The sequence below is a fragment of the Xenopus laevis genome, chromosome 6L (assembly GCF_017654675.1).
Source record: "Xenopus laevis strain J_2021 chromosome 6L, Xenopus_laevis_v10.1, whole genome shotgun sequence".
In the NCBI taxonomy this organism is placed as follows: Eukaryota; Metazoa; Chordata; class Amphibia; order Anura; family Pipidae; genus Xenopus; species Xenopus laevis.
Genome location: NC_054381.1, coordinates 7335570 through 7350244, shown reverse-complemented (window position 1 = coordinate 7350244; position 14675 = coordinate 7335570). Strand labels below are relative to the sequence as shown.

The 14675-nt window shown below is 39.7% G+C and overlaps 1 protein-coding gene across 4 annotated transcripts in view; it reads right to left on the bottom strand.

The window, feature by feature from the left end:
* The window catches only part of LOC108718688 (ALS2 C-terminal-like protein), a 54414-nt gene extending 39942 nt beyond the window's left edge, over nt 1–14472 (bottom strand). The window contains exon 1 of one of the 4 annotated variants that reach the window (XR_001936049.2): nt 14187–14472. The gene's annotated coding sequence lies outside the window, so the exon portion shown is untranslated. Of the gene's footprint in view, nt 1–2832; nt 2930–6302; nt 6463–14186 lie in introns of those variants that run through there. The other 3 variants (XM_018267032.2, XM_018267034.2, XM_041565747.1) reach the window with 3 other exon arrangements.
* Nucleotides 14473–14675: the final 203 nt, after the last annotated feature.

Genomic DNA, 14675 nt, shown 5'->3' with positions numbered 1-14675 from the left:
AAGGATATTAGAAGTCACTGAGGGGTTGTTCTGTGACCATATAAAGACACAAGGCTGCAGGCTGAGTTATACAGGGAACTCTGAGTATCACTCATGTATTATAAGGGATAATGTACCCCCTACTGTAAATGATAAGGATATTAGAAGTCACTGAGGCATTCTGTGACCATATAAAGGCACAAGGCTGCAGGCTGAGTTATACAGGGAACTCTGAGTATCACTCATGTATTATAATGGATAATGTACCCCCTACTGTAAATGATAAGGATATTAGAAGTCACTGAGGGGTTGTTCTGTGACCATATAAAGGCACAAGGCTACAGGCTGAGTTATACAGGGAACTCTGAGTATCACTCATGTATTATAAGGGATAATGTACCCCCTACTGTAAATGATAAGGATATTAGAAGTCACTGAGGGGTTGTTCTGTGACCATATAAAGGCACAAGGCTGCAGGCTGAGTTATACAGGGAACTCTGAGTATCACTCATGTATTATAAGGGATAATGTACCCCCTACTGTAAATTATAAGGATATTAGAAGTCACTGAGGGGTTGTTCTGTGACCATATAAAGGCACAAGGCTGCAGGCTGAGTTATACAGGGAACTCTGAGTATCACTCATGTATTATAATGGATAATGTACCCCCTACTGTAAATGATAAGGATATTAGAAGTCACTGAGGGGTTGTTCTGTGACCATATAAAGGCACAAGGCTACAGGCTGAGTTATACAGGGAACTCTGAGTATCACTCATGTATTATAAGGGATAATGTACCCCCTACTGTAAATGATAAGGATATTAGAAGTCACTGAGGGGTTGTTCTGTGACCATATAAAGGCACAAGGCTGCAGGCTGAGTTATACAGGGAACTCTGAGTATCACTCATGTATTATAAGGGATAATGTACCCCCTACTGTAAATTATAAGGATATTAGAAGTCACTGAGGGGTTGTTCTGTGACCATATAAAGGCACAAGGCTGCAGGCTGAGTTATACAGGGAACTCTGAGTATCACTCATGTATTATAATGGATAATGTACCCCCTACTGTAAATGATAAGGATATTAGAAGTCACTGAGGGGTTGTTCTGTGACCATATAAAGGCACAAGGCTACAGGCTGAGTTATACAGGGAACTCTGAGTATCACTCATGTATTATAAGGGATAATGTACCCCCTACTGTAAATGATAAGGATATTAGAAGTCACTGAGGGGTTGTTCTGTGACCATATAAAGGCACAAGGCTGCAGGCTGAGTTATACAGGGAACTCTGAGTATCACTCATGTATTATAAGGGATAATGTACCCCCTACTGTAAATGATAAGGCTATTAGAAGTCACTGAGGGGTTGTTCTGTGACCATATAAAGGCACAAGGCTGCAGGCTGAGTTATACAGGGAACTCTGAGTATCACTCATGTATTATAAGGGATAATGTACCCCCTACTGTAAATGATAAGGCTATTAGAAGTCACTGAGGGGTTGTTCTGTGACCATATAAAGGCACAAGGCTGCAGGCTGAGTGTTTTTATATATAAAAGCTTTTATCACTTTTTTATTGGGGATTTACAACCACAACTTTTCATGTGACATCACTAAACCCTGTTTATAATTATACTGTATATCCTGGTGAAAACCATCCACTGGGTAAAATATACCAATGGAAACTTTGCAGAAATAAAAGGTGACTTTCCCCATAGAGGTGGTATCTAATAAACTCAATGCTTCAAACATCATAAAGATGTTCATCTATAACATACTAGAAGTTAATGTAAAGGTGAACTGCTCCTGTAATGAAATAAAAGAGGGTGTCAATCATAGAAGGGCACCCCCTGCCTTGTGGTGTAATTAATTAGCATGCCCCAAGGCTGCACTCCCCAGCAGTCCCCCAGCTACTTGCTGTTCCTTTCTGCACTGCTGCTTCTGTCTCATGAACCAATGTAGCAGGTGTCAGCCTTGCAGGCCTCTCCCCAGATCTGTTCATGAGCTTCCTTCTGCTACATTCTATCAGAAGTCAGAACCACCAGGGCAGATACTGGTTTCTTTTACATATTACTACATTAAATGAATGTATATTGGAAAGTTGCATCCGTTATCCGGAAAACCGTTCTCCAGAAAGCTCCGAATTATGGAAAGGCCGTCTCCCATAGACTCTATTATAATCAAAAAATCCAAATGTTTAAAAATGATTTTCTTTTTCTCTGTTATAATAAAACAGTAGCTTGTACTTGATCCCAACTAAGATATAATTAATCCTTATTGGAAGCAAAACCAGCCTATTGGGTTTATTTAATGTTTACATGATTTTCTAGTAGACTTAAGGTAGGAAGATCCAAATTACAGAAAGATCCATTATCCGGAAATCCCAGTTCCCGAGCATTCTGGATAACAGGTCCCATACCTGTAATAATAAAACAGTAGCTTGTACTTGATCCCAACTAAGATATAATTAATCCTTATTGGAAGCCTATTGGGTTTATTTAATGTTTACATGATTTTCTAGTAGACTTAAGGTATGAAGATCCAAATTAATGAATGATCCATTAACCCCAGGTCCCGAGGATTCTGGAGAACAGGTCCCATACTAGTTATTAAGTAAAGTTGTTCTGCTGTCGGGAACCCAGAGGAGACACATGATATTGCTCTCTAACTGTCAGCTGGCCGGCAGTACATTAATACAATGAATGTGGGTGCCCTGCACACTCACTGCTGTGCTCTTATGTATTAGTGAAACCCTATAGGTAAAAATATATATATATATATATATATATATATATATATATATATATACGGAAATAGACTGGTTCCCCCAGTGAGTAGCTGCCTTACCTTTCCATGCAGACGGGAGCGGCTCCCTCACATACAAACACACCCAGCCATTATACAGAGCTGCAGGCACTGACTCTATTGTCCCACACCCTCCCACCCAATTTTTTTTTTTTTTTTTTCTGTTCAACCAAATTCCAAGCAGAGCAGTCAGTGCTGTAATATATATATATATAGCGACCAGGCAGCGTCCGAGCCCAGCCATGTACAGAGCCTCTCAGAATAGCCTCCAGCCTATTTATACCTCCCGGAGCAGTAAAGGGGGTATTAGCGTAGCATTAGCATTTATAAAGCATTGAAAGGAGTGCTTCACCTTTAACTTATTTGTTAGTATTGTATAGATTGATTCATTCGAAGCAACTTTTCAATTGGTCTTCGTTGATTTTTTTTATAGGTTTTAAATTATTTGCTTTCTTTGTCTGACTCTTTACAGATTTCAAATTGGAGTCACCGACCCCATCTAACAAACAAATGCTCTGTAAGGCTACAAATGTATTGTTATGGCTACTTTTTATTCCTCATCTTTCTATTCAGGCCTCTCCTATTCATATTCCAGTCTATTATACAAATCAATGCATGGTTGCTGGGGTCATTATGCCCCTAGCAACCAGATCTGCTGACCCCCCCCCCATAAAGCCTAAACTTCCTCCTTCCAGAGGAAACAACTGAATGCCCCAATACAAATGATTAATAAAGCATTTTCTGGCATTTTCCATTCAAGTGGGATATTTTGGGCAATATTCAGCCGATTCGAAAACCTAACTGTCATTAGCCTAACTAGGGATGCACCGAATTCAGGAGTCGGTCAGGATCCGGCCTTTTTGAACAGGATTTGGTTTCGGCCGAATCCCTCTGCCTGGCCGAACTGAATCTGAATCCTAATTTGCATATGCAAATTAGGGGCGGGGAGGGAAAATCACGTGACTTTTTGTCACAAAACAAAGAAGTATAAAATGTTTTCCCCTTCCCACCCCTAATTTGCATATGCAACTTTTGGGTTTATTTTATATTTACATGATTTTCTAGAATTAAGGAATGAAGATCCAAATTACAGAAAGATCCATTATCCGGAAACCCCAGGTCCCGAGCATTCTGGATAACAGGTCCTAAAACAGTAGCTTGTACTTGATCCCAATAAGATATAATTAATCCTTATTGGAGGCAAAACCTAATATGCAAATTAGGATTCGCATTCGGTACGGTATTCGGCCGAATCTTTCACGAAGGATTCGGGGGTTCGGCCGAATTCAAAATAGTGGGTTCGGGGCATCGCTACTGAAAACTTACTATTTTCAATATTTATTTCTGGATATATCATCAATAGATCTCCTTCCTTCCTGCAGCTTTCTTCTAATATCAGAGAATGAATTGGGATATATTAGGTGTTTGGGAGACTCAGGGTTACTACTGTTGCTTCTGCCATAGAAAGTGATCCCATACAGGTATGGGATCCATTATCCAGAAACTCCCCTGAATTACGGGAAGGCTGTGTCCCATAGACTCCATTTTCAATCAACTGTTTTTAATTTTGAAAAGTGATTCCCTGTAATATTAAACAGAATCTTGTACTTGATCCCAACTAAGCTGCATGAATCCATATTAGTGGCAGAACAATCCTACTGGGTTTGTTTAAAATTTTAATTATTTTTTAGTAGACTTAAAGCACGGAGATCCCAATTACGAAAAGAATCCCTTTTTCCAGAAAACCCCAGTCCCTGAGCATTCTGGATAATAGATCCTATATCTGAACTGCTAAACAATATAATGATAGAGGTGCAATTCGCTTTCATTTTTCCTCCTCGTCGCACCAGTAAGATAAGATTACAGAGAATCGAGTGATAAATCTATAAAACTTGCCTCACTGCTGACCGTAAACTAGAAACTGCCAATAAAATCCACGTCTCGTTCCCACATCAACAACAACAACAGACTGAATGTTGAGTCAGTCACAATTAATCTGCAGTGGAACCAGTCCAACCAGCCCTTCTCTCTATACAGACACGCCGGTTCCCTTGCTGATCCTCGCAGCATATTGGAGGGCAGAGTCTCCCGAACCCTGAGCCGCAACTGTCACCCGGCATTAACTGCCCCGACACACAATAACAATGTCAATAACAATGGCCTTCTGTGTTATAGAGACACTGCACTGGGACAGAGGAGGCCTGTTATGGAATTATTCCACGCGCCGCATTGTTGTAAACAAATCAACATTCCGAACAAAGAAAATATTGGAAATATTTGGTTTCGGGAAACCATTCTAGAAAACTTAAAATAGAAATACATGGAGATTGGGATTTTTGCTACCGATTCTACCGATTCTGCTACCGGTCACTAAATTCTATATATTAGGTACCTATCTAGTGCTACTAATCCCTATTTCTGTAGGGAAATGAGAGAGAGCAGACAGTAACCCTTCCAACACTTTCCTCTTGTCTCTATATATTAGGTACATATCTAGTGTTACCAATCCCTATTTCTGTAGGGAAATGAGAGAGAGCAGACAGTAACCCTTCCAACACTTTCCTCTTGTCTCTATATATTAAGTACCTATCTAGTGCTACCAATCCCTATTTCTGTAGGGAAATGAGAGAGAGAGCAGACAGTAACCCTTCCAACACTTTCCTCTTGTCTCTATATATTAGGTACCTATCTAGTGTTACCAATCCCTATTTCTGTAGGGAAATGAGAGAGAGCAGACAGTAACCCTTCCAACACTTTCCTCTTGTCTCTATATATTAGGTACCTATCTAGTGTTACCAATCCCTATTTCTGTAGGGAAATGAGAGAGAGCAGACAGTAACCCTTCCAACACTTTCCTCTTGTCTCTATATATTAGGTACCTATCTAGTGTTACCAATCCCTATTTCTGTAGGGAAATGAGAGAGAGAGCAGGCAGTAACCCTTCCAACACTTTCCTCTTGTCTCTATATATTAGGTACCTATCTAGTACTACCAATCCCTATTTCTGTAGGGAAATGAGAGAGAGCAGACAGTAACCCTTGCAACACTTTCCTCTTGTGTCTATATATTAGGTACCTATCTAGTGCTACCAATCCCTATTTCTGTAGGGAAATGAGAGAGAGCAGACAGTAACCCTTCCAACACTTTCCTCTTGTCTCTATATATTAGGTACCTATCTAGTGCTACCAATCCCTATTTCTGTAGGGAAATGAGAGAGAGCAGACAGTAACCCTTCCAACACTTTCCTCTTGTCTCTATATATTAGGTACCTATCTAGTGTTACCAATCCCTATTTCTGTAGGGAAATGAGAGAGAGCAGACAGTAACCCTTCCAACACTTTCCTCTTGTCTCTGTCTCTATATATTAGGTACTTATTTAGTTACATTAGTTTAGTTACATTACTTGGCCAAGGCCTCTTTGATTTGGACAGGAGTCTAAGCAGGTTTCAGTCCATTTGATTAGTAAGTTGCCCCATGTATAAATAGAATGTGGCGCACAATCCGTCTCTTACCTTCTGATAGGAAATGTAGTATTTTGGTTCTGTAGAGAGTCCATATTATCAAGTCAATTTCTAAAGCAACATCCTAAGCCAAGGAGCCAAGCAAATAGAAGACAATGAACTATACCAAAAAAAATAAAATAAATAAAAAACGCAGAGAAATGCTACAAAGTCAGAATCTTCTGTTTTACTGAGGAATAATCCAAACTGGAACAGTAATAACCTCATGAGTTGCACAAAAGGAAGTGGCTAAATCACCCAAAATAGGAATGTAACAAGTTACTTCATGCAAAGTCCATAGAGTGCTGTGCGTCAGCTCCTGTCTTGTGCTTAAGTCATCATATAGCGTAAAACATAATTTCACTATTATGGAAATAGTTCATTACAAAGAACTACTGTAACTACTGCAGCCTATACTGAGTATCACATAGGATCTGTGCAGCCACTGGGACAGAATGTTCTGTTATACAGATTAGCTAGAATCTCAGCTGCCATAAAGCAGGACAGGACTGCTGCTTACAATGGGGATCAGATAGGATCTGTGCAGCCACTGGGACAGAATGTTCTGTTATACAGATAGCTAGAATCTCAGCTGCCATAAAGCAGGTCAGGACTGCTGCTTACAATGGGGATCAGATAGGATCTGTGCAGCCACTGGGACAGAATGTTCTGTTATACAGATAGCTAGAATCTCAGCTGCCATAAAGCAGGACTGCTGCTTACAATGGGGATCAGATAGGAATTGCCCGTGTGCTGGTGGGTAAGTGCCCTGCACATATTACAATGTTATTCCATCTTTTAAGATATTGCTGGGAATGTGTCACAGAATGAAATTCTATATATCCTTCTATCTGTGATAGTTCTGCTAAATTCACGAAGAAAGGAAGTGTCAGTTATTTTAGCATCGTTGTTACCAGCGGGCAGGATAGTTTCTCAAGGTCAGCAGTGGGTTAGCAAGAAATTATATTAATAATCATAATAAAGCAAAGTGGAGCAAAATGGAAATGAAGCACATTAATGAGCTCACTGAAGCATCAGGGCTGCCCTTAAAGTGGACCTGTCACCCAGACACAAAAGCTGTATAATAAAAGTCCTTTTCAAATTAAACATGAAATCCAAATTCTTTTTTTTATTCAAGCATTCATAGCTGTTGTAAACTCGTTTAAAAATCTCAGCTGTCAATCAAATATTGGATGCCCCTCCTCTCTGCCTTAGACATAGGGGCGGGGCAGACAATTACTTTCACTTTCCATTCAGCACTTACTAGATGTCACTGCTCTCCCCACATTCCCCCGTTCTCTTCACCATTTAATTGTGTAGCCAGGACATGGGGATGGACATCAGGTCCCCCATTCTGGTGCACAAACAAGATTCTGAGATGATACAAGGCTTGTCTTAATAACAGTGTCCACAAAATGGCTCCTGCCTGCTTGTTATAATTATGAATTCCCAGACTGAAGGAAACAAGATTCAGATGATTTATGCAGTGTAATTAAAGTTCATTTTGCTTGACTAACGTGATAAAATAGGATTTTCAATAATTTTTTTGGGTGACAGGTCCCCTTTAAAAATGATGGGGCCCCATAATACTTACCCAAGTGGGTGGGTCCTGCCAGCTAAGTAGTATGGGGCCCATATTTTCCTAACTAATTGCCGGGTGCTTTCCAGTATATTAAAGCCCCTGTATAAGCCGTTACACTGTAGCAGGGGCTATTTTGGGCTGAAGCTGGCAGTTGGACATCAACGTGGCGTCTCAGTTCTGTGACCTTGATGCACTGGGATTTCCAATTGAGTCGACTTATATTACTGTGAAGCTCAAAGGCTTAGAATCTTAGACGTCCAGCCATGTAACTGCTAAATAAATAGCTGAATATTCAGTGTGCTATTATATCCAGTGCAAGTATTGTGTCTAAAAATATATATTTATATAAAAATATGTATATATATAATATCCCATGCTGGGGAGCTATTGTGCACAGCTTTAGAGGGGTAATTCACCCCCCAATTCTTAGCAACTTCTCCGTTGGTCTTTATCTTTAATTTTGTATAGTTTTTATATTATTTGCCTTCTCTCCTACTTTCAAATGGGGGTCACTGACCCCCCCCCCCCGACAGCTACAAAAAACGATTGTTATTGCTACTTTTTATTACTTATCTTTGTATTCAGGCCTTTCCTTTTCATATTCCAGTTTCAAATTCAAACCACTGCCTGGTTGCTATGGTAATTTAGACCCTAGCAACCAGATGTATTTAAAAACCACAAATAATAAATAAAAAACAAAAACAAAGAGCAACTAAAAATTCAGAATATCCCTCATTACATCGTAATTAAATGATTAATTATTATTAATTATTAATTCATTTTAAGACGAACTACCCCTTTAAAGGATTGGTTCACCTTTAAGTTAACTCTAAGTATATTATAGAATGGCCAATCCTAAGCGACTTTTCAATTGGTCTTCATTATTTATTTTTCATAGTCATAGTGATTTGCCTTCTCCTTCTGAATCTTTCCAGCTTTCAAAAAGGGGTCACTGACCCCATCTAAAAAAACAAATGCTCGGTAAGGCTACAAATGTATTGTTATTGTTACTTTTTATTGCTCATCTTTCTATTCAGGCCTCTCCTATTCATATTCCAGTCTCTTATTCAATCAATGGATGGTTGCTAGGGGAATGTAGACCCTAGCAACCAGATGGCTGAAATTGCAAACTGGAGAACTGCTGAATAAAAAGTGAAATAACTCAAAAACCACAAATAATAAAAGATGAAAACCAAATACAAATTGTCTCAGAATATCACTCTCTACGTCATACTAACCGTTAATTTAAAGGGAAACACCCTATTTAAGTCTGCAGCCCCTCCCCCGCCCATAAAGACTACAGTTTAGTGCAATTCCTTCCAGAGGAAACACCTAAATGCCCCAATACAAATTATCAATAGAGCACTTTCAGGAATTTTTCATTCAAGTTGGATATTCTGGCCAATATTCAGCCAATTGATAAGCCTAACTGCCATTCGGCTAACTGCCTGCTCTGTCTGATGGGCATTGGAGTGATTGTGTTACCAGCGGACGTCACGTTTCTCACCCACGAGAGTGCCCCGATTGCACAAAGTCGAGTGCAGAGCATGGGGTCACTGGGTTTATTCACTAAGCAGATATTTACTTCCCAAAATCAGCCAATGGGGAGCTGTAGTTAAACATGCAAAATGGTCATTGCTGTGCCGGGAAAGTGGCAGTTTGCATCACGGAGTAACGTGAGGACGTTGCACAAGGTTATGAAAACGTTGCATCTGGGAAAAGGCTTTTTAAAAGAAGAGACTGAGTCATATCCACACGGTGTTATATCTAATAATATGATTGGCGGATCCCACGACCCCAATGGGACCTTAATTGCCTTATTTTTCTCTAGGACTGGCCCCCGCTATATAACGACATTAGTCTTTATGATAAAAGGGGGTTAACTTTTACTATGTTATAGAATGGCTAATTCTAAACAACTTTTCAATTGGTCTTAATTATTTCTACTATTTATAGTTTTTTAATTATTTGCCTCCTTCTTCTGACTCTTTCCAACTTTCAAATAGGGGGTCGCTGACCCCATCTAAAAAACAAATGCTCTGTAAGGCTACAAATGTATTGTTATTCCTCCTCTTTCTATTCAGGCCTCTCCTATTCATAGTCCAGTCTCTTATTCAAATCAGTGCATGGTTGCTATGGGAATTTGGACCCTAGCTACCAGATTACTGAAATTGCAAACTGGAGAGCTTCTGAATAAAAAACTAAATAACGCAAAAACCACAAATAATAAAAAATTAAAACCAATTGCAAATTGTCTCCGAATATCACTCTCTACGTCATACTAAGGGGCAGATTTATTAAAGGTCGAAGTGAATTTTCAAATTAAAAAAAAAACAAAACGAATTTGGAGCTATTTTTTGTGTACTTCGACTAGGGAATAGTCCAAATTTGATTTGAATTTGAATATCGAAATTTATCATGTACTGTCTCTTTAAAAATTCGACTTCGACCATTCGCCATCTAAAACCTGCCGAATTGCAGTTTTAGCCTATGGGGGACCTCCTAGAACTTTTTTGGAGTCTATTGGTGGACTTTGAAAAATCAAAGGTTTTTTTGGAAAAATGTTTTAATTTAATCGATTGCGCTATTACTACGATTTGAATTTGGCCGAATACGGACCTATTCGATCGAAAACGGACCTATTCAGGCAAAAAAAAATTTTGAATTCATTTCGGTTGGTCTTTTTGAAATCAAATTTCTAAGTTTTTTAAATTCAAAATTCGACCCTTGATAAATATGCCCCTAAGAGCAGGGGCACACGGGCAGATTCGGGGAGATTTAGTCGCCTGGCGACTAATTACCTCTTCTGCGGGGCGACAATCTCCCCGAACTGCCTTCCGCCTGCCATAATGAGAAAACACCATCGCCAATGCACTCGTGGTGCTTTGAATTCCGAAGTCGCCGAAGTTTCCACTCCGCAAGTGCATTGGCGCTGGCGTTTTCTCATTATAGCAGGCGGAAGGCAGTTCGGGGAGATTGCCGCCCCGCAGAAGAGGCGATTAGTCGCCAGGCGACTGAATCTCCCCGAATCTGGCTGTGTGCCCCGGCCCTAAGAGTTAATTTAAAGGTGAACAACCCCTTTAAGAGAAGCTAATAAACCTTTGGGTGTGGAACAAGGAAGGAAAGAGAAGAGGGAAAAAGAGACATTTGAGAGAAGTGTAAAGCAGACGAGGAGGGGGGTAGAGGTCAGAGATAGAGAGAAAGAGAGAGTTTTATGAGGCTAATAAACATATTTATGGATCTGTGATTTGTTTTACTAACTACAATAAAGAATGACATCAGCTACAACCTGCAATACACTGTACCACCTATAGACTAGAAACAGTTAACTTGGTGTTCATAGGCAGCTCTCATGGGCAGGGTTACCATCAAACATTGACTGACAGTTAATCAGCAACCAGCACAGAGGCAGTTAAACTATAACCTAACCCTTTATACAGAGCAGCCAGAGAATTCTACACACCAGACAGAAAAACGCCTCATTCTGCACTATTTAATGGGGTTCTTCCCCTTTAAATTAACTGTTAGTATGATGTAACGCGTGATATTCGGAGACAATTTGCATCTGGTTTTCATTTTGTTATTTCACCAGTTCCCGAGTTTGCAATTCAATCAGTTTGGTTGTTCGGGTCCAAATTCCCCTAGCAACCATGCATTGATATGAATAAGAGACTGGAATATGAATAGGAGAGGCCTGAATAGAAAGAGGAGGAATAAAAAGTAGCAATAACAATACATTTGTAGCCTTACAGAGCATTTGTTTTTAAGTGGGGTCAGTGACCCCCCATTTGAAAGTTGGAAAGAGTCAGAAGAATTGAAAAGTTGCTTAGAATTGGCAATTCTATAACATATTAAATTGTAATTTAAAGGTGAACTACCCCTTTAATTTAGTTAAGCTAATGACACACATGGGGTTTTCCCCAACCGACATATTCACTCCAAGGGGTACATTCACGGGTGAATTTTCGCCGGCTTCAGCTTCGCACCAGTTTGCCAGACGAAATGCGCTGCGACTACGCTAATTCACTAAAATGCGGAGTTTCGTCCTGGGCACCGACCTCTGGCGAATTTTTGCTAGCGTTACTAATTTATCATGTACTGTGTCTTTAAAAATTCGACTTCGACCATTCGCCATCTAAAACCTGCCGAGTTGCTGTTTTAGTCTATGGGGGACCTCCTAGAACCTATTTGGAGTCAATTGGTGGACTTTGAAAAATCTACGTTTTTTTTGGGAAAAACTTTGAATCGAATTTGATTGAATGTGCTATTCCTTCGATTCGAACGATTCAGCCAAATACAGATCGAAAACGGACCTATTCGACCCAAAAAAACATCTACTTAATTTCGGTCTGTCTTTTAGAATTTCAAAGTTTTTTAAATTTCGAAATTCGACCCTTGATAAATATGCCCTTAAATGTTCCATATGTTATGAAATGTCTGAAGAAAAACTGTATTTTCAGCTCACAGGATATGATGTAAGTGACAGAAGATTGAGGAAGATCTGGCTGCTTTTTAGAACTTCGCCTGGTCTGAGGTGCGAACGCAACTCTGGCGAAAGCGGTCATTTTCAGTAAAATAGTGCATTTGCGGAGTAACGACCTTTCGCTAGAGCGAAAAGTCGCCTGGCGATAGAGTGCGAACGAACATTAGCGACTGTCTCTTTCGCTAGCGAATTGACGGCTGCGCCTGTTAGTGAATTGGCGATGTCCCTGCGGGTGGCAACCATCTACAATGGTCGCTAGCGCTTGTCACTTCGCCCTTTAGTGAATCTGCTCCCATGTCTGCCATTAAGCTCAGTGTTATCATATTATTCTATAGACTCCTTTCTTATTCTCCAGTTGAGATGCACCGGAAAGGCAAATTCAAGGGTCGAATTTCGAATTTAAAAAACTTCGAAATTCAAATTGACCAACCGAAATTAAGTCGAAGTTTTTATTTTTGGCCGAATAGGGCAGTTTTCGATTGAATTGTTCGAATTGAAGTAATATCGCATTAGTTCGAATTCGGATCGAAGTTTTCCCCAAAAAAACCTTCGATTTTCCAAAGTCCACCAAATAAGTTCTAGGAGGTCCCCCATAGACTAAAACAGCAAGTCAGCAGGTTTTAGATGGTGAAAGGTCGAAGTCGAATTTTTAAAGAGACGGTATATGATACATTTCGATATTTAAATTTTTTTCAAATTTGAAATCAATAGATTTGAATGTGGACCAAAATTTTAATTTCTTGAATTCGAATATTCACCTCGACTTTTGATAAATCTGCCTCTTTATGACTCTACGGGGCATATTTATCAAGGGTCTAATTTCGAATGGAAAAAAATTCAAATTCAAAAATAATTAAGTCAAAATGTTTTTGCTCGAATAGGTCCGTTTTTGATCGAATAGGTCTGTATTCGGTTGAATTCGAATCATACCAATCAAATTAATAGCGCATTTGATCGAATTCGATTCAACGTTTTTCCCAACAAAAAAAAAACTTTTTCATAAGTCCACCAATTGACTCCAGATAGGTTCTAGGAGGTCCCCCATAGGCTAAAACAGTAATTCGCAGGTTTTAGGTGACAAATGGTCGAATTTGAATTTTTTAAAGAGACAGTACATGATAAATTTTGATATTCAAATTTTTTTCAAATTTGAAATCAATAGATTTGAATGTGGACTATTCCCTGCTCGAAGTACACAAAAAATAGCTCCAAATTTTAATTTTTTGAATTCGAATATTCACCTTGACCTTTGATAAATCTGCCCCTTTATGACTCTATGGGGCATATTTATTAAGGGTCTAATTTCGAATGGAAAAAATTTCAAATTCAAAAAGAATTGTCAAAATGTTTTTGCTCCAATAGGTTCGTTTTTGACCGAATAGGTCTGTATTCGGTCGAATTCGAATCGTACCAATCAAATTAATAGCGCATTTGATCGAATTCGATTCAACATTTTTCCCCCCAAAAAAAAAAACTTTTTCATAAGACTCCAATCGACCAATCGACTCCAAATAGGTTCTAGTAGGTCCCCCATAGGCTAAAACAGTAATTCGGCAGGTTTTAGGTGGCGAATGGTCGAATTTGAATTTTTTAAAGAGACAGTACATGATAAACTTCGCTATTCGAATTCCCTGTTCCCTGGTCGAAGTACACGAAAGATAGCTCGAAATTTTTTGAATTCAAAGATTCACCGCGACCTTGATAAATCTGCCCTCATATGACTCTATGGGAAACAACACAGTTGAATTCTGGATAAAGGGTTTCCGGATAATAGATCCCCTACCTGGACCTTCCTCGAAACCAAGAAAGCAACGGGTTGGTTAATACTTACAGCAGAGCCACTATATCCTCCTCTCCTGCTTGGACTGTAGAGTAAACAATTGAAACACAGGATTGTGCAAGGCTGGAGGCAACGCTCTCACCAGTCTTGTGTATTAGCAGCTCCCGAAATAAGTTGTGTTCCTGTTTATAGAAGCAACACCCACAGCACTCAGCACTTCTCTCTGTAACTCCACATCACGTCAGGGTAAAGGAGAGAGAAGTCAAGTGCTGGGAGCCCTGTCCCCTCGATAATGAGCTCCTGGGAAAACAAGGAAGTCCCATTTGACAGCTTTTCCCAGGGTGCAGTGCAGTCACATTCTTGGCCAAGCTCATCACTGCTGGAGAGGCAGGCGTTTGGCAGTTGCCCAGGGACGGGGCACGTCACATTAAACTCACTGCAAATACCCGAGTTGTACAGCCGGCTCATACAAGTCACTTTGGAATCCCAGCAAAGAACAATAACAACCTGGAACGACAGAAATATTAACTGAAACTACAT